At 41.4% G+C, this 19,745-nt stretch overlaps 1 protein-coding gene across 1 annotated transcript in view; it reads right to left on the reverse strand.

The window, feature by feature from the left end:
- Positions 1-19,745, reverse strand: part of NEXMIF (neurite extension and migration factor) — a 463,735-nt gene that overhangs the window by 226,212 nt on the left and 217,778 nt on the right. The window contains exon 2 of the mRNA XM_069747231.1: positions 9,030-9,090. The gene's annotated coding sequence lies outside the window, so the exon portion shown is untranslated. The remainder of the gene's footprint in view (positions 1-9,029; positions 9,091-19,745) is intronic.

The following is a 19,745-nucleotide window of genomic DNA, read 5'->3' on the forward strand; positions in this document are numbered from 1 at the left end:
TAGGCCACCTATATAATCATATCCGTATCTCCCAGCATAATCGTATTCATAGGCTCCACACAGAATAATCACATCTGTAGACCCATTGCCTAATCACATTTTTACGCTCCCCCCTGAAGATTACATCCATAAACTCACCTCCCACTCACCTGTATAATCAAATCAACACACTCCACCTTTTACCCAAAAAAGTCCTATTCACATGCTCCCCTAGTGTATTCACATCCATAGCCCCCTCCAATTTAACATCGATAGGCTCCCCCCCCCTCCCCCCCGAAAAAAACAAAATACACAGGCTCACTCAATATAATCACATCCATAGGCTCCCAGTATAATGGCTTCCATAGTCTCCTCCCAACCACTGCATCTCGCTGTAAGGCACCCCCACACCGCCCACAGTTCAGCAGTAAGTTCCATCTCTCCCAACAGCTCTCCTCTGGCGGTAACAGCAGCTCTTCACCCGCTGCACTGTTTCTGTAAGAGAAAACAGATCTGTGTCTATCCTGCACCAGCCGTCTAGCATGCCCCATACATCTGCATGTAGACATTTTTTTGTAAAGACAGCGCAGTGCTGAGAAAAGTCATAATTTACAAATTCTTGCATTGGCAACTATTTTTGTGAACTAAATATAACCCGGTATGTATATAGTCCACCATAACACGCCCTCACTAAATCGGCTACTAGGATGTGAAGAATTACCTGTCGTGTTTCGGAGACTAGCCCTTGTGTGTAGTAAATACAGTATACGCCACGTATACCCCGCGCCTATGTGGTGCCATGTACAACGCTTAGCGGTAAAAGGCTTATTGTCAGAAGTTGTGGAGACAGAATCTTCACGTGAATTTGAGTACAATATATTCTATAGTATGGCAGAACACTGAAGACGGCCCTGGGAATGAGTAAGCAGGCAATACCGACATGGCCGGCAGGCAGGATGCCAGACTCTGAGTCTTTGGGATTTAAGAGACAGGTGCGTTGGGGTCAGGAAGCTGCACAGAAATTGGCCCTGGGATTTATCTGTACATTTGCCTCTGTTTGGTAGAGTCTGAAAGTCATTACTCTGTGACAGGCACCAACTGGGCTAAGTGAAATAATGTGCTTTCTGTATCCTCCCTGGTGGGCAAGCGTCCGCATTACAAAACTACCAATAAAACTGACACTAATTGGCCGCTCGGATGATGGGTCCTGAAAATTCAGAGGGAAACGTCTGCACATTAAGATCTCAGTGGCAGATTCACCCATCCTCGGAAAGTTTAAAGTCTGGAGCACATGAAGTCATGCCCTGAAAATCTGCTGCGGTGTGTGATGCGAATATCCAATTTAACTCCTTATTTCCTTAACTTTCTCTGTGCCTCCTTGTTACCTAACAGTTTATTCTGATCAGATATCTAAAAATCAACCTAAAAAAAAACGCCAAACGTCTATTTCCTTTTATAAAATGTGTCAGATCCACGTCTAAGTAATAGGGCATCACAGGGCGAAAGGGTTACAAACGCCTTCCATATAGCAATACAGGTGAACGCTATTGACATCTAAGGACTGGTATGGCCGGATTATGACGGGTGTATGTCTGTTTTTCGTCCTGAAAAAAGGGCCGTTTTTACATCTGCATTGTGATCCGTATGTTCGTCTTTCGTATCCATTTTGAATTCCTATCCTTACGTCCATTTTTACATCCATAGGTCCTTTTGTACACCCATGTGGCATGCGGATTTTATATGGACAATTTAATAAAAAATTAAAAGTCCAATAAAGTTTCCTATATGAATAATTGTAACGGATCCATGAAAAACACGACTAATGGATGTTCGTTCATTTGTGATTTTTTTTTTGTGCACCTATTCACTTATAATGGGGGTGTGTGATCCAAAATATGGATCATAGTAGTGCATGCTGCAATTTTTTACACACAAGCCATCAATTCATGAGTAAAAACATTTACGCGTACCACCACACTGACTTGCATTGGACCTTGTGCTGTCTATACCCTGTCCGTTTTGCATTTGGACATTTCATATGCTCGTCTGAACGAGGCCTAAGAAGGACAAAAGACATCAGTTCCTCCTATCTCGTGATACCGTTATGATGGAAGGGGGTTCAATCACTCCAGGAGTGACCAAAGAGGATAGTTCACGAAATGCGCCCTGAGCTCCTGAAATAAAGTATTCTTCTCCTATGATCGATCATAGGTTTTCTATTAACCACACATTTCAAATTTGGACCATCAACTTTTTTTTTTTTTTTTAAAAAGGAACCGGTCTGACGTTGAAATGCATAGTTACCGTAATAAAATAAACCGTTGATCGATCATTGGGGAAGGATCCTTTATTCCAGCAGCTCAATCCACATTTTGTGAACTATCCCCTATGGTCAATCATCTCCTGGAGTACAGATTCTCCAGCCAATGGGCAGCGGTAGCTGGTTTTCATGTTTACGCATACATAAGAGTTGAGCCTAAAGGTGCTTTCACATTGTGTTCTGTGTCCCCATCAGGCATACAGCCGAAATCACTTGCAAAACGGGTCCTGACATATGAACCGACAGGGCCAATAGACTGTAATGGTGATGGAAGAGAGAATGTGAACCCTGCTATGCATAGCTTTCGTGTACGCATACAGGTTGCGGACACCCAGACATAGTAGACTGCGTCTCAGTGTCCGCCTCCTGTAGGTGTACACTCTGGAAAAAAGTGCACAGCATAGCGCACATTCACTCTGCCGTCACCATTACAGTCTACACCGTTTTGTAGGGGTATTTCAGACATATGCCCCTACAAAGACATAGAACGCAATGTGAAATCACCTTAACACAACCCACCACATCTTTGCACTCCCTCATAACGGTATCATGCTATGTTCGTGCACTCAGTTCCCTTTACAGTTTTCTTCTAATATTCCATAATGACAACATTATTTTTTTTTTTTACGTAAGACCTTTAAATGCTTAAGCCAAATGTGTCATTAGACCCCTATCGGCCAGAAGGTTGCGAAAATATACAGTGCTCAAAAAATTTAAGGCAACAATTAAATCACACATCGGATCTCTATAAACAAAAGTGTCAAATTGAAAATCTTTAATGACTTTTTTTATATATCATTTGTTGAGATTAAAATAATGTATCAACAATCAAAGGAAACCAAAATCATCAACTACTGAGGGCTGGAGTTCAGTTCAAATTCACCACAGTGAAATTCTTCCAGTGAACTCACCTCTGCAACGTGAGACTTTCTCATTGTACTAGCAGTGATCTCACCAGTTCATTTGCCCGGCTGGGAACGCAGCCTCAGTGACCGGCAGTACCATCCAGGTTGAAAACTTTTTGTCCCCCAGACATGTTTTACGGGACAGAACAATGGACAAGTGAGAGATGCTGTTGTTTTTAATTTTTGTTTTATTACAGGAGATGAGGGATTCAATGGAATGGGCGTTAGGTGAGTATAACTGTGTTTGTTATTTTTAAATAAAAATGAAAAACTGTGTTTTGTTTTATTTTAAATAAAATACTTTGTTCTGGCTGTGTAACCATAGGATTAGTAATGGATAGGTGTCTTAAAGGTGCCTATCCACTACTAAGCCATGGACTTGATGTCACCTGACAATACATCAACCCCACAAACATGAACCCCACTTGTCACCACTACAGGGCAGGTGGGAAGAGTCTGTAAAAGCGTCAAAATTGGCACATTTAATAGATGTGGGGTAATATCCATGGCCCCTTACCAGCCTGAGAATACCAGCCCCCAGCTGTCTGCTTTAGCTTGGCGGGTTGTCAAAAATGGTTGGGAGGGGGAACCACGCCTTTTTTATAAATTATTTATTTATTTAAATAATTTAAAAAATCGGAGTGGGGACCCCACTATTCCTAATAACCAGCCTTGCTGATGCTGACAACTGAGGGTTTTGCCTGGCTGGTTATCAAAACTACAGAGGAACCCATGCCACTTTTTTAAAAAAAATATTTACAGTGCAGACGCCGGCTGATGAATACTCCCATTACCAGCTCCTGCTCTCACTGTCATTAGCGGCAGCAGGCGTCAGCTGATGGGCGCAGTAGTCTCATCAGCAGATATCAATGACCGGGGGTCAACTTTATAACTCCGATCACAGCCATGGCTGTCTGACCGGCGGTGATGATTTTACCGACGATCAGAAGCGGTGTTTTTCGCGCTGTCATGCACATGACAGCGTGGCAAACACTGGATGTTTGGGTACCCAATTCAAGTGAATGGGGTCTGGGTACTGTTCTGGTACCCAAACCCAAATATTTTGTAACTGTTCGGCTGAACCCGTCAGCCCATCTCTAGTTATGTGTCATCAAGGGGAGGTGCGTGGGTGTAACTTAGGTGCTGATAAAATGACAAGGCGAATTATGATCTGGGTTCCATGCAGAGATACATATCAGGGTATGCATGATCCACTTTCACTGGACATTTCCAATCAAAGACCTCTCCTTTGCTAAGCTGAGCCATTTCAGTTTTTCTGTTAATCGATTTTATTTTATGTAACTGTATATGCTGTATTGTTTGTTCCCTTTGTAAAGTTGTTTGTATATTTTTTATAAACACTGGCTATTGTTCTGGATTAAATATAAAATTTAAAAGTTCTGTTCCTTTTGTTCTGTAAACCACACTCCTCAAAGACATACACTACCAGAAACCAGGTGTCCAATCGGCCTTTAAAAAAATTATTGGTGGTGGCAGCGAGTAGTTCTTGAAATATTGTGGATTTAACAGGGACTCTAATGGTGTATATATATATATATATTAATCGTCAATCAATTATGTAATTAGGGGGCAGCACAGGGCAGTTTGTGGCAAAAAGAGAACAGTGACGTGGGTTTACTGCAATCTTTGACAATAATCTATCCAATAACTTTATAACCCAAAAGTGTTTCTCCAGCAGTAAGAAACTGCATTTTGAAGCTGTGGCTGAAAGTGCATAGGGATGTGATAATACACTTACAGCTTCTCAACCTCTTGTTGTATTTCATACCTAGCAACAACTTCTCCTGGCGGATAGATAGGTCAGTGGTCGTTTACCATAGCAAACGACCTGTCAATCAGCCAGGGGACCGTGCTGTTAAGTAGTAAATACAGCGCGAGGCTGAGAAGCTGTAAATGCTTCATCACACCCCAATGCACTTCCGGACACAACTTCAAGACGCGATATCTAACTGCTTTGGGTTCAAAAAACGATTGACTGATTTATCTTTTAAAGGGCTACACAATCATATTAATGAATGGTTTAGGTAGTAAAAGCTTCTGTCAGGTTCCATTGAGTCACACAAACTATAGTATATTACAAGGTGACTATACTTTTTAGTTCTTGAACATTAAGCTTACATTGATGACTATGCCATTCAGTATATGACGGTTCATCAAAATGTAATTGCCATGCCTCTGCTAACTAAAACAATGAAAAAGAACAAGGTTAACAAGTCATAAACCGAACTGGCAGTAACATTTTTCAAAATGCCAATAGACTAACCAGTATAACACATATTTTGTTGCATTTTATTGGAGCAGACACTGGAATGGATCAAGCACAGTCTGTGACAAGTGAGAACAGGGTCTTTTTAGAGCCAGTGTGAACATAAAATCTCATTGTAAGACCACGTCCAGATGGTACACCCGTTACTACATTACACAAGATGCTTCCGAATGTATGGACAGATGCTGGGGTCTCTCTTGGAAATAGACGCCATGCTAAGAATTCATAAACACGAAAAGTAGACGAGAAAGCCTTTGTGTCGTTCAGGTGTTTACGAAAACAGATTACTGGAATACGGAGAAGAATTGTATTACACTGGAAATTAGGATTTATCAGGCATTAAATGCGTGTGAAAAAAGTGAGGGTGGAACTGCCAGTGTAGGCTGTGAACGTGAAGACATTATTGTTCAGACTGATGAATTATACACATTTTATTATTTTCATGGAAATGTTTTTTTTTTTTTTACTGTACAAGCTATAATCACATTTAGCATTTTATCGTTTCCTCAATCACTCAGCTCGAGGTGAATATAACATAATTGAATACAAATGGTCCCGATCTCTTGTCTACAAACCACATTACTTTTGTTATGGCATTTCTATAAAAAAAAAAAAGGGAGTATGCCATATTAATCTGAATTAATGACATAAGTAATAGGTTTGTGTGGAGCACAGGAATATTTATGGAACCACACTACAATATGAAAAATCTAGTTGACCGAGTCGCGTTCTTAGTAATAAGCGGCTATTTAGTACATTCAGCTGTTTTATAAATTATACAAAATACTTAATCCCGTTGCAGGTAACATTAACAACACCCAAATCGATGGCCCCTGGAGCTGGACCCTCCAAAAAGAAACCTGTGTCTTCTATATTCATTTCACACATTGCAGGGCATTTATGTGCATACGCAGTGCTATGTCAGGCACAAACCGTCACAGACCATTGATCCTTTGATCCATTTTGTTCTCAAATGTCCGTAAGTAGAGGTATTATTATTAACCCCTTCACCACGTTGTGATTTTCCGTTTTGTTTTTGCTTTTGCGCCCCTTCTTCCCAGAGCCATAACTTTTTTATTTTTCCATCAATATTATTATTAACATTATTAAAATTATTAGGGCTTAATATTTTGCGGGAAGAGTTATACTTTTCAATGACACCATTGATTATTCCATATCGTGTACAGAAAAACTGGAAAAAAATTCCAAGTGCGGTGAAATTGCAAAAAAAGTGAAATTCCCTAATGTGTTTTTCTTTTTATTTACCATGTTTACCATATGCTAAAACTGACCTGCCGTTATGATTCTCCAAGTCATTACGAGTTCATAGACACCAAACATGTCTGGGTTCTTTTTTATTTAAGTGGTGAAAAAAAAATTCCAAAATTTGTAAGAAAAAAAAGGCGCCATTTTCCGATACCCGTACCATCTCCATTTTTTTGGCATCTTGGGCTGAGTGAGGGCTTATTTTTTGGGGACCGAGCTGATGTTTTATTGACACCATTTTGGTGTAGATATAATATTTTGATCACCTCTTATTGCATTTTATTGCAATGTTGTGGGGACCTAAAAAAAAACCCCGTAATTCTGGTGTTTTGATTTTTTTCTTGTTACGCCGTTTACCGATCAGACAAATTTACTTTATGTTTTGATAGATCAGACATTTCTGAAAGCAGCAATACTAAATATGTGTATTTTTTTTATTCTGAATGGGGCAAAAGGGAGATGATTTGAACTTTTATTTTTGTTTAATTCTTTTAATATTTTTTTAAAACCTTTTTTTACTTTTTACTTGTTTTAATAGTCTCCATGGGAGTCTACCATAGCATAGAAGGGCTTTGTGTACCAACAATCACGGAAGATATACAATGACAGGCACGGAGGTCTTCTAAAGACCCTCGTCTATCATCAAAACCCATTTGAGCCCCACGATTATGTGACAGGGGTGCCGATGGGCGTGTCTTATGATGCACTTCTGGATAGCGCTAGTTACTGTAAGTTCCGCTATCAAGCGTTTGACAGTGGCATTTAACATGTTAACAGCCACGGGTGGGTGTCGTAAACTGTTTGGCTGTGCTAAGGGTGCACTGAGTGCTTGAAACTGGTTTTAACAGTCATTTTTTGCTAATAGAGTCTCTTAATCTCTGGTGTGATATAACTATAGATTAGGTTATTCTTGGTTTGCTCTTTTTGAAAAAAAATTAAAGATCAAATCTCAACTTTTTCAAATTCTTTGAATATTTTCCAAGAAAATATTTAACATAATAAAATATAACTCTAGATATATATGAACAATTAATTCTAATATTCTGTCTTTGATCACTGCCCCCATTGAATATAATGGAGAGGCAACCATACTTATATGCTCTCAATTGACATCCAAGTTAGCTACTGAAAGAACCATCAAGGGGCAGATGGCACTTTCTATGAAGCTACGTTCTCACAACTGTATTTTTGGTCCAAGTGCTGTTAATGGGAAAAACTGATAGCATTAAGACCAATGTCATTCAATGGGGCTGGGAATATGACCATTTTGTTACCAATGAAAAACCAAAACCATTACCAATGAAAAATCAATCTTTTTTTTTTCTGGATAAAAATCAGATGATATTTTTTTAATATGTTCTTGTGAAATTAGCCTCATTTTTATAGATCTTGATTGGGAAACTGGCTGCAAACAAATATGCAATAAATATGTAAGATGGACAAGATTACAGTACACGATCAAATTACATATTATTTTATAGAAGATTTTTATTTTTTAAAGATTTTTTTTTTTTTTACAGTACCGCCATATAAAAAAAAATCTTGAAATATTCCAGGCCATAAAAAGTTATTGGTACATATAATAAACATTGCATTTTCAAACAGGGACAAGAACGCTGGAAAAACAGCCCAAATGGAGCGTATTGGAACCACTTTTGTCTCGTTGCGCTCTATGGCTCTGTGTGAGCTTCAATCTGAACACCGACTGAATGTTTTTCGGGGATCGAGATAAAATATCTGACGGAAAGGCCCAAAATGTGAACAGTCCCTAAAATTCAATACATGAGATATTCCCTTTTATAGGTTTGTATAATTTATAAAATGTATTGGAGCAAATTATTTCTAAATAGATTTCTAAAAATACATTATGAAAATTTTAAACTAAAATATTATTTATCAAGAAAGTGCTGTCAAAAAGAAGAATCTGTTCCTATTGCTGCTATTCTTGCATTATTAGGAATAATACTAATTTAAGGAACCGCCACTTTATTGTGGCTTATTTTAACAAAAGGTCACATTCAAGAAATTGGAAAAAAAATCGTCTTCTAATAATCAAACGGAATGTTTTTTTCCCCCATTGAGTTTTAAGACAAAGGCCACTTAGCTTTGACATGTTTCAGCTGCCACTAAGCCTGTTATTTATTGCAGTCACTGTGCGTTATACCATAAAACATGATAACAGTCCTGTACAATGGAAAATGCTAATGGGATTATGGATTTCATTGGAAAATATGAAGTGTGTTATTAAATAAGAAGTTATTTTTCTTCTTACCGGTTGCTAAGAGGACCCATTCGATTACGCTTCTCTTCCGCCTCAATGTGGACTGTGGAACCTACACAAAAATGAGAAAAAAGTGATGGTTGAGTGAGATGTGAGTGCACCTGCTTTCTACTCAGAAGCCCCCCCCCCAAAAAAAATACACAGGTGGGGACAGAATTCAAGGCTGCGCTCTCACACTTTCTAATCACTGCGGGGAAAGCTGACATGGTAATTGCAGATCAGAAGCATCAGTTGCACTGTATTTATCTTGTATCTTCCCATTCCTATCTTGGGCTGAAACAATGTCAAGTTATCAGCTACAAATTATTTTTATTGCAAGCCATTGTGATGTATGGATCCTGGTGATGGAAATATTTTGACCTATTGTGTCTACTGAATGAAAATGGAAATTGCCTTGTATTTATGGTGATCCGACGTTTTTAGGAGTGTTTTGTGTATAGGCATCCCCATCCATCTGTCTAAAAGCAAGTCAATAGGAAGGACATAGGAGTACTGATAAATGAGATGTAGCAGTGTATGCCTCCTATCGGCATCTGTTCTCCTTTTTTTAAAGAGCATTTTCCCATCAAAAACTCAAGTTCTAGCATTCTGCGCAGCGGTTTGGTCGTTATATCAGCATCTGCTGAAGTTGGCTGGAACTCAATAGTCATCGCGACAGCTACAACTTGGGTTATCACATAGCTTTCTCAGACTTATAGATGACAGTTTTACCTAATTATTCAGTTAAAACGAGTATTCCATCCTCTTCTTTAATTAACACATAGCTCAAATGTGCTACTGAAATAGTTAAAGGTGTGGTCCAAAAGTAATATTAGTTTTCATCCAGAATGTCTATTTATTTTAATAATAAAATACTTTCTATAATATGCTAAAAATTAAAAATTCCCTACTCGTCACTCTCTAATCTGTCTTTTTTTTTACTGTAAGTATTTCCATTTTGATGATGCTTTGTTTGAGATGCCCAGTGCATGATGGAATATTCAAATGGGACATCATCATGGGGCAGAGGTTATGGTTACTGCCACAGCCTCATTCCGACCCTGAAACGAAGCGTCAGTGATGTCTGTTTCAGGGCTTGGCTAGTCCCAGCTCTACTGATCACGCATCAATTGTCAATTCCAACATATACTCAGTACTAGCTCCCTTTTAACTGTGCAATATATTTCTTAGTGTATAGTGACAGTGCGCTCCCTCAAGTTAGAAGTGACTAACCATCAACAGAGAATACTGTCAGTACATATTGTAAGGCGATAACATGGCTAGCAGAGACCAGTGTGGTCCCCGAAACAGCCGTCGAGGGAGCGCACTGTCACTGTTCCAAAAAAATATTATATTAATACATTAAATAAAGAGACATTTATGATGACAATAAATATTAGTTTTGGACCATCCCTTTAACATCAAGGACAGGAGGCAGCTGATCAGCAGTAAGGAGGAGCTGCAGGGCAATGATAGGTGAGCATGTGCTGGTAATTATTGGATAGTTCATCCAGGTCACATGTTAAATAAAAGGAAAGAGTGGAAACCATTTAAAAACATACTTTGATGTATTCCTATTTGATATCCTGAATCTAACTTTCACTTAAAAATATAAGTCTAAACATGATTTATTTTTTTACACAGAAACAGTATTTTCACACTATCTGAAATGTATTCACAATGCCTTAAAACAGCAAATGTTTGCAGTTCCTTTAACAGTCATGGGGGTTACAATATTCAGCCCTTTCAGGAAAACAATAGGAGGCGATCTAAAAAAGCTCATCCCATGGGGTTAATATGAAAAGAAATTGTCTAAATACCGACCACAAAGAACGACATATACTGTAAGTTGGGTTTAGTATTAATATAATACGTGACGTGAACTGACTTTCAGTAATTATTTAGGCTAGTCTCTGCATTGGCTAATCATTGAGAGTGATACACTCCTTATTAACTTAATTTATGTATTCATCTTGTACTAAAGTTTTGTACCGAGATTCAATGTTATTGCACTATGTGGTGCCATTTTTTTCCCTTTATTTTAAAATATGTATTAAAATTACTCCTTACTTTTTAATTCATCCCAAGAAAGTTTAACAAAGAGAGTTGACATTCCGATGTTCTATGGTGATATTCCAAACATTCTAATATTGTTCTTTTCAAGCATTTAGTTAGCCCATTACCCTTCTAATATGTCTCCATCATTCAACCCATAGAAATTCAGGTACAGAATAGAATAGAAGGACATAACTCCTATCGGCCATTCATTCATGTTTACCCCATGATATATACATTTAGCGTAACACTGACACCACTAATACCACAAGCCTTTTTCGTTGCATCCATGACCCAGGGTCTAATAAAGACCGTTAGCATTGCAATTTACTAGGCGTCATTCAAACATCACTGTTTTTAACGTATGCTAAAAAAAACAATAAGAGAGTCATGAGAGATTTTCATTCGAGCTTCATCGGTGTTTGGTCAGTGTCAGTTTTTACCATCAGTGTTTTATTAATTTTTTTCACAGATGGATAAATTAATACATTACAAAGCTTCTCCCATATATTACAATATTAATCATGGACAGCACATGGACTGCACACTGATGCCAACCATGGGCTCGCCGGGATTTTCATGGACCCCTCCATTGACTTATACAGGACCATTATTTTTAACAATGTAAATTCTAATTTATGTACAGGTCCTTCTCAAAAAATTAGCATATAGTGTTAAATTTCATTATTTACCATAATGTAATGATTACAATTAAACTTTCATATATTATAGATTCATTATCCACCAACTGAAATTTGTCAGGTCTTTTATTGTTTTAATACTGATGATTTTGGCATACAACTCCTGATAACCCATAAAACCTGTCTCAATAAATTAGCATATTTCACCCATCCAATCAAATAAAAGTGTTTTTTAATAACAAACAAAAAAACCATCAAATAATAATGTTCAGTTATGCACTCAATACTTGGTCGGGAATCCTTTGGCAGAAATGACTGCTTCAATGCGGCATGGCATGGAGGCAATCAGCCTGTGACACTGCTGAGATGTTATGGAGGCCCAGGATGCTTCAATAGCGGCCTTAAGCTCATCCAGAGTGTTGGGTCTTGCGTCTCTCAACTTTCTCTTCACAATATCCCACAGATTCTCTATGGGGTTCAGGTCAGGAGAGTTGGCAGGCCAATTGAGCACAGTAATACCATGGTCAGTAAACCATTTACCAGTGGTTTTGGCACTGTGAGCAGGTGCCAGGTCGTGCTGAAAAATGAAATCTTCATCTCCATAAAGCATTTCAGCCGATGGAAGCATGAAGTGCTCCAAAATCTCCTGATAGCTAGCTGCATTGACCCTGCCCTTGATGAAACACAGTGGACCAACACCAGCAGCTGACATGGCACCCCACACCATTATTATTATTATTATACATTTTTATAGCGCCATTTATTCCATGGCGCTTTACATGTGAATACGGGGCAAATATAGACAAATACATTAAACATGAGCAGATAACAAGGCACACGAGTACATAAGGAGGGAGGACCCTGCCTGCGAGGGCTCACAGTCTGCAGGGGGTGGGTGAGGATACACTAGGAGAGGGAAGAGCTGGCTGTGCGGCTGTTCAGTAGGTTGAGGATCACTGCAGGCTGTAGGCTTGTCGGAAGAGATGAGTCTTCAGGTTCTTTTTGAAGGTTTCTATGGTAGGCGCAAGTCTGATGTGTTGGGGTAGAGAGTTCCAGAGTATGGGGGAAGCACGGGAGAAGTCTTGGATGCGGTTATGGGAAGAAGAGATGAGAGGGGAGTAGAGAAGGAGGTCTTGGGAGGATCGGAGGTCGCGTGTAGGTAGGTACCGGGAGACCATGTCACAGATGTATGGAGGAGACAGGTTGTGGATGGCTTTGTATGTCAGTGTGAGGGTTTTGAACTGGAGTCTCTGGGCGATAGGAAGCCAGTGAAGGGCTTGACACAGGGGAGAGGCTGGGGAATAGCGGGGGGACAGGTGGATTAGTCGGGCAGCAGAGTGTAGGATGGATTGGAGTGGTGCCAGAGTGCTAGAGGGGAGTCCAGAGAGTAGGAGGTTGCAGCAGTAGTCGAGGCGGGAGATGATAAGGGCATGCACTAGCGTTTTTGCAGTGTTGCGGTCAAGGAAAGCACGGATCCGGGAAATATTTTTGAGTTTGAGACGACAGGAGGAGGCAAGGGCTTGGATATGTGGCTTGAAAGAGAGGGCAGAGTCGAGGATCACCCCGAGGCACCGGGCGTGTGGGACTGGGGATAGTGAGCAGCCATTGACATTGATGGATAGGTCTGGTGGAGGGGTAGAGTGAGATGGGGGAAAGATGATGAATTCTGTTTTGTCCATGTTCAGTTGTAGAAAGCGAGCAGAAAAGAAGGCTGAAATGGCAGACAGACAGTGCGGGATTTTGGTAAGCAAGGAGGAGAGGTCATGTCCGGAGAGGTAGATCTGCGTGTCGTCAGCGTAGAGATGGTACTGCATACCGTGGGATTCTATGAGCTGTCCCAGGCCGAAAGTGTACCCACTGACTGTGGGTACTTGACACTGGACTTCAGGCATTTTGACATTTCCTTCTCCCCAGTCTTCCTCCAGACTCTGGCACCTTGATTTCCGAATGACATGCAAAATTTGCTTTCATCAGAAAAAAGTACTTGGGACCACTTAGCAACAGTCCAGTGCTGCTTCTCTGTAGCCCAGGTCAGGCACCTCTGCCGCTGTTTATGGTTCAAAAGTGGCTTTACCTGGGGAATGCGGCACCTGTAGCCCATTTCCTGCACACGCCTGTGCACGGTGGCTCTGGATGTTTCCACACCAGACTCAGTCCACTGCTTCCTCAGGTTCCCCAAGGTCTGGAATCGGTCCTTCTCCACAATCTTCCTCAGAGTCCGGTCTCCTCTTCTCGTTGTACAGCGTTTTCTGCCACATTGTTTCCTTCCAACAGACTTACCATTGAGGTGCCTTGATACAGCACTCTAGGAACAGCCTATTTGTTGAGAAATTTCTTTCTGGGTCTTACCCTCTTGCTTGAGGGTGTCAATGATGGCCTTCTTGACATCTGTCAGGTCGCTAGTCTTACCCATGATGGGGGTTTTGAGTAATGAACCAGGCAGGGAGTTTATAAAAGCCTCAGGTATCTTTTGCATGTGTTTAGAGTTAATTAGTTGATTCAGAAGATTAGGGTAATAGGTCGTTTAGAGAACCTTTTCTTGATATGCTAATTTATTGAGACAGGTTTTTTGGGTTATCAGGAGTTGTATGCCAAAATCATCAGTATTAAAACAATAAAAGACCTGACAAATTTCAGTTGGTGCATAATGAATCTATAATATATGAAAGTTTAATTGTAATCATTACATTATGGTAAATAATGAAATTTAACACTATATGCTAATTTTTTGAGAAGGACCTGTATTTTACAAGTACGGTAAGTTTAATATTTTAACATTTACCGCTTTGTCACCTTCATTTTCTGCATAAATATTTGCAATGAAGGTATGCTTTTTATGCCTGATGAAGATCCCAGTTTGGGATTGAAACGCGTTGCTTTTTTATATAATAATAATAAAAAAAAAACTAAACATCTTAATTCCACCAATATAGTTCAGCCACATCCAGATTCCTTGGATAGGAGTGTCCAGTGTTAGATCCCGACCCCCAAAAAAGTAGTTAGTGCAGAGGAACCAAAGAGGTACAGTAGCAGGAGAAAAGTGCCCACAGTAGCGTTGTGCCTATTGATTGCACAACTGGATCAGGTCAGTGTGTAGTGTAACCAGCTACCTTTACAGCTCCTATACCTTATGATATTGAACTAGGATAAGTCCCTCTGAGGATAAGACATTGGCTTGGGGCCTCACTCGGCACCCTCATCAATCAGCTACTTTAGGTCCTATGGGTATCCCATAAATATTTAATTTTCCGAAAATCACTTTAATGCATTCAGACATACTAGAACACTAAACAAATACTGTTACCAGTGAACCCATTAAACTGTGTATTTCAGTAAATTTCATTTTGACCATATTGTGTACCACACTGGCTGAAAAGCAGTGATGTTACCCCCTTGTGTTATCAATAAGTTCTTGTCTTTACATATTTAGTTAAAAAAAAAATATCAAAGTCTGGGGGGTAAACGAAGCACAACGTCAGATCATGCCTAATGAGGACACACTAGGTACATAGGCGTAACAACCTTGGTCACAGCGGTCGACGCCTAGAACGGTCCTGGCATGCGAGGGGCCTACTGATGCCAGCCCCTACTTCAGCTGGATGTGCGTCCTTGAACACATTCAGCTGAAGTGTATTGCAACATACAGACCCATGAGGTCCATGCGCTGCAATAGATGCTGCCTGATCCCATCGCACACAGAAATCAGCTGCTAGCTTCAGATGTGGATGCTGTGCAGCGTGGGTGCGCTGGGAAGGTGAGTAGGATCATTTGTTTTTTCTGTGTACTGAATAACAGTGGGGCCAGATACCAGGATGGGGGCTATATTCATACCAGGATGAGGGCTATATTCATACCAGGATGAGGGCTACATATGATGAAGGGGGTTATATTTATACCAGAATAAGGGCCATATACAAGGATGGGGACCCATATGCCAGGACCCATCCTGGCCATATACCAGGATGCGGGGGTGATATACCAGGATGAGGGTCATATACCAGGATTGGGGGTCCATATACCAGGATGAGGGTCATATACCTACCAGGATGAGGGCATTATACCAGGATGGGGCCATATACCAGGATGGGGCCATATACCATGATGAAGGCCATATACCAGTAGGGGAGACATATACAAGGATAAGGCCATATACCAGAATGGGCACGCAACATGAGGGCCACATCTATATATATAACTAGACTGTGGCCCGATTCTAACGCATCGGGTATTCTAGAATATGCATGTCCTCGTAGTATATGGACAATGATGATTCCAGAATTCGCGGCAGACTGTGCCCGTCGCTGATTGGTCGAGGCGACCTTTATGACATCATCATCGCCATGGCAACCATTATGACATCATCGTCGCTGTGCCCGTTGCTGATTGGTCGAGGCCTGGTGGCCTCGACCAATCAGACGCGGGATTTCTGCATCCTTTATGACATCATCGTCGCTGTGCCCGTTGCTGATTGGTCGAGGCCTGGCGGCCTCGACCAATCAGAGACGCGGGATTTCTACGTCGATGCTGTGCCGGTCTCTGATTGGTCGAGGCCTGGCGGCCTCGACCAATCAGAGAGCCGGGATTTCCAGGACAGACAGACAGACAGACAGACAGACGGAAAAACCCTTAGACAATTATATATATAGATTGCCTAAGGGTTTTTCCGTCTGTCTGTCCTGGAAATCCCGCGTCTCTGATTGGTCGAGGCCGCCAGGCCTCGACCAATCAGCGACGGGCACAGCATCGACGTAGAAATCCCACGTCTCTGATTGGTCGAGGCCGCCAGGCCTCGACCAATCAGCGACGGGCACAGCGACGATGATGTCATAAAGGACGTAGACATCCCGCGTCTCTGATTGGTCGAGGCCGCCAGGCCTCGACCAATCAGCAACGGGCACAGCGACGATGATGTCATAATGGTTGCCATGGCGACGATGATGTCATAAAGGTTGCCTCGACCAATCAGCGACGGGCACAGTCTGCCGCGAATTCTGGAATCATCATTGTCCATATACTACGGGGACATGCATATTCTAGAATACCCGATGCGTTAGAATCGGGCCACAATCTAGTACCAGGATAAGGGGCCATATACCAGGATGGGGGCAATAAACCAGGATGGGGACCACATACAAGGATGGGGCCATATACAAGGATGGGAGCTGATATACCAGAATGGGGGCCCATATACCAGGATTCGGGCATTATACCAGGATGGGGTAACACATACAAGGATGATAGCCATATACCAGGATGAGGCCCAGGATGAGGGCCATATATTAGGATGGGGGCCATATACAAGGATGGGGGGGATGGGGCCATATAGCAGGTTGATGGCCATATACCAGGATGAGGCCCAGGATGAGGGCCACATACCAGGATGAGGTACAGGATGAGGGCCATATGCCAAGACAGGGGCCAGATACCAGGATGGGGGCCATATACCAGGATGAGGGACATATATCAGGATGTCTGTGCATTATACTATATGGAGGACTATGGGCTGTGCATTATACTGTATGGAGCATTATGGGATTCATTATACTGTATGGAGGAGTATGCGGAGTGCACTATACTATATGAAAGACTAAGGGGGTGCATTATACTGTAGGGGGGACTATGGGATGTGTATTACACTATATGGAGGACTATGGGGGGTGCATTATACTTCTGCTATGGGGCCCTTATGACTTCTATGTTCACCCCAGATGAGTATAATGGGTTATATATATATATGGGCCATATACAAGGATGGGAGCTGATATACCAGAATCGGGGCCCATATACCAGGATTCGGGCATTATACCAGGATGGGGGAACACATACAAATGATGATAGCCATATACCAGGATGAGGCCCAGGATGAGGGCCATATATTAGGATGGGGGCCATATACAAGGATGGGGGGATGGGGCCATATAGCAGGTTGATGGCCATATACCAGGATGAGGCCCAGGATGAGGGCCACATACCAGGATGAGGCACAGGATGAGGGCCATATGCCAAGACAGGGGCCAGATACCAGGATGGGGGCCATATACCAGGATGAGGGACATATATTAGGATTATTTAGTCTAGAAAAAAGACGACTGAGGGGCGATCTAATAACCATGTATAAGTATATAAGGGGACAATACAAATATCTCGCTGAGGATCTGTTTATACCAAGGAAGGTGACGGGCACAAGGGGGCATTCTTTGCGTCTGGAGGAGAGAAGGTTTTTCCACCAACATAGAAGAGGATTCTTTACTGTTAGGGCAGTGAGAATCTGGAATTGCTTGCCTGAGGAGGTGGTGATGGCGAACTCAGTCGAGGGGTTCAAGAGAGGCCTGGATGTCTTCCTGGAGCAGAACAATATTGTATCATACAATTATTAGGTTCTGTAGAAGGACGTAGATCTGGGTATTTATTATGATGGAATATAGGCTGAACTGGATGGACAAATGTCTTTTTTCGGCCTTACTAACTATGTTACTATGTTACTATATCAGGATGTCTGTGCATTATACTATATGGAGGACTATGGGCTGTGCATTATACAGGTCCTTCTCAAAAAATTAGCATATAGTGTTAAATTTCATTATTTACCATAATGTAATGATTACAATTAAACTTTCATATATTATAGATTCATTATCCACCAACTGAAATTTGTCAGGTCTTTTATTGTTTTAATACTGATGATTTTGGCATACAACTCCTGATAACCCAAAAAACCTGTCTCAATAAATTAGCATATTTCACCCATCCAATCAAATAAAAGTGTTTTTTAATAACAAACAAAAAAACCAACAAATAATAATGTTCAGTTATGCACTCAATACTTGGTCGGGAATCCTTTGACAGAAATGACTGCTTCAATGCGGTGTGGCATGGAGGCAATCAGCCTGTGACACTGCTGAGATGTTATGGAGGCCCAGGATGCTTCAATAGCGGCCTTAAGCTCATCCAGAGTGTTGGGTCTTGCGTCTCTCAACTTTCTCTTCACAATATCCCACAGATTCTCTATGGGGTTCAGGTCAGGAGAGTTGGCAGGCAAATTGAGCACAGTAATACCATGGTCAGTAAACCATTTACCAGTGGTTTTGGCACTGTGAGCAGGTGCCAGGTCGTGCTGAAAAATGAAATCTTCATCTCCATAAAGCATTTCAGCCGATGGAAGCATGAAGTGCTCCAAAATCTCCTGATAGCTAGCTGCATTGACCCTGCCCTTGATGAAACACAGTGGACCAACACCAGCAGCTGACATGGCACCCCACACCATCACTGACTGTGGGTACTTGACACTGGACTTCAGGCATTTTGGCATTTCCTTCTCCCCAGTCTTCCTCCAGACTCTGGCACCTTGATTTCCGAATGACATGCAAAATTTGCTTTCATCAGAAAAAAGTACTTGGGACCACTTAGCAACAGTCCAGTGCTGCTTCTCTGTAGCTCAAAAGTGGCTTTACCTGGGGAATGCGGCACCTGTAGCCCATTTCCTGCACACGCCTGTGCACGGTGGCTCTGGATGTTTCCACACCAGACTCAGTCCACTGCTTCCTCAGGTTCCCCAAGGTCTGGAATCGGTCCTTCTCCACAATCTTCCTCAGGGTCCGGTCTCCTCGTTGTACAGCGTTTTCTGCCACATTGTTTCCTTCCAACAGACTTACCATTGAGGTGCCTTGATACAGCACTCTGGGAACAGCCTATTTGTTGAGAAATTTCTTTCTGGGTCTTACCCTCTTGCTTGAGGGTGTCAATGATGGCCTTCTTGACATCTGTCAGGTCGCTAGTCTTACCCATGATGGGGGTTTTGAGTAATGAACCAGGCAGGGAGTTTATAAAAGCCTCAGGTATCTTTTGCATGTGTTTAGAGTTAATTAGTTGATTCAGAAGATTAGGGTAATAGGTCGTTTAGAGAACCTTTTCTTGATATGCTAATTTATTGAGACAGTTTTTTTGGGTTATCAGGAGTTGTATGCCAAAATCATCAGTATTAAAACAATAAAAGACCTGACAAATTTCAGTGGATAATGAATCTATAATATAT

Source organism: Ranitomeya imitator, chromosome 2 (assembly GCF_032444005.1).
Source record: "Ranitomeya imitator isolate aRanImi1 chromosome 2, aRanImi1.pri, whole genome shotgun sequence".
Classification (NCBI taxonomy): Eukaryota; Metazoa; Chordata; class Amphibia; order Anura; family Dendrobatidae; genus Ranitomeya; species Ranitomeya imitator.